At 44.8% G+C, this 1,620-nt stretch overlaps 1 long non-coding RNA gene across 1 annotated transcript in view; it reads right to left on the bottom strand.

Moving 5' to 3' along the window:
* Positions 1-285: 285 nt before the first annotated feature.
* The window catches only part of LOC104277829, a 3,882-nt gene continuing 2,547 nt past the window's right edge, over positions 286-1,620 (bottom strand). Inside the window, exons 2-3 of the long non-coding RNA XR_717850.1 lie at positions 1,170-1,389; positions 286-395 (exon numbers count right to left, since the gene is read on the bottom strand). This is a non-coding gene — a long non-coding RNA (uncharacterized LOC104277829). The remainder of the gene's footprint in view (positions 396-1,169; positions 1,390-1,620) is intronic.

Here is a 1,620-nt window from a genome sequence, read left to right as displayed (position 1 = left end):
ATTTAACACTGTTCAATGCCATGCATCTGCCTGCCTGCATAAAAGTTATGTTCTACCAGTCTTTCCAAACCACAGCCTTTAATTGCTACAGCATACAGAAATCTGTGTCTTATTTAGATCTGTAGGACTGCAAAACAGGATTCATAACAGTAACTTAGCCCAACAAGTACTTTTTGTCATCAAAAAGCGAACTAAGTTCATAGCAAGAGATCTGCCAGATAATGGCTTTGGATACAACTTTAAGTTCCTTGTTGGTCTACTTATGGCAAGAATGCTTGCACCTACCCCATAGGATGCTGCATTGTGTAGGGGGATTAATCCTCCTTTGTCCTGGGCATTAACATCAGCACCATGTTCAAGAAGGTATTCAGCTACTTCCAAATTGTTGTAACCAGCTGTAGAAAGGGCACAGGTAAAGAAATCATGTATTAGGAGAGCTAAATTAAAGAAAAACTATTGCACAGAAAAATTAAAGCAGTTTTTTGACTGCAGAAGTTCCTCTTTCCTAGTAACCATATTACCTCCCGACATCCAGCTGCCATAGTTAACATAGAATCACAGAACGTTCAGGGTTGGAAGGGACCTCTAGAGATCATCTAGTCCAACCACCCTGCCAGAGTAGGATCCCCTAGGGCAGCCACACAGGAACGCGTCCAGGTGGGTTTTGAAAGTCTCTAGAGAAGGAGACTCCACAACCTCTCTGGGCAGCCTGTGCCAGGGCTCCGTCACCCTCACAGGAAAGAAGCTTCTCCTCATGTTGAGGTGGAACTTCCTATGTTCTAACTTAAACCCCTTATTCCTTGTTCTAGTGCTGGGCACCACTGAGAAGAGATTGTCTCCTTCCTCTTGACACCCACCCCTCAGATATTTCTATACATTAATAAGGTCCCCTCTCAGCCGTCTCCTTTCAAGGCTGAACAGCCCCAGTTCTCTCAGTGTCTCTTCACAGGAGAGATGTTCAAGTCCCTTAATCATCCTCGTAGCTCTCTGTTAGACTCTCTCCAGTAGGTCCCTGTCTCTCTTGAATCGGGGAGCCCAAAACTGGACACAGTATTCTGTACAGGACAATTTTCTGTGAAAATGTTACTATACCAATCCTGGTTTTGATTATTAACTTCTGTAGCCATGTAATAAATATACAAGCCTTCAAGACCTGGTGAGTCACCCACCTGCAAGATGTAGTGGTGTTGAATTTCTTCCCTGGGTGTCTCTGCAATTGATATTTTCTTGGGTACATAGCTTCTGCACTCGTGCCAGGCATCCCTTCTTAGCAGCATCCAGCAAGGCAGCATCTCCTCGCAGTAAATCCTGGATATCTGTGTCTCCTTCTTTCACCAAATCTAGAGGAGTGTTACCATCTCGATTCTTCTTTGTTGGATCAGCTCCATGCTGCAAAGAGCAAAGTCAAACGGTACTGTCAGAACCACGAGCTGAGTGGCGCACGTGAACGTGTCACTATTCTGCGGCACAAGATAGGAGGCATGGGATTTTGCCGTCCTGCCATCATGAAGGAACAACTGTATGGATTAGTAGGCACCTGAAAAAAATAATCCAGAAGGCTGAGGCCTAAAGCACTAGTTTACAACACAGCTGCATGAATCTCAACTCCACAGGCAAGAA

Source organism: Apaloderma vittatum, unplaced genomic scaffold (genome assembly GCF_000703405.1).
Source record: "Apaloderma vittatum isolate BGI_N311 unplaced genomic scaffold, ASM70340v1 scaffold44088, whole genome shotgun sequence".
In the NCBI taxonomy this organism is placed as follows: domain Eukaryota; kingdom Metazoa; phylum Chordata; class Aves; order Trogoniformes; family Trogonidae; genus Apaloderma; species Apaloderma vittatum.
This window is presented reverse-complemented; position numbering and strand designations above follow the sequence as displayed.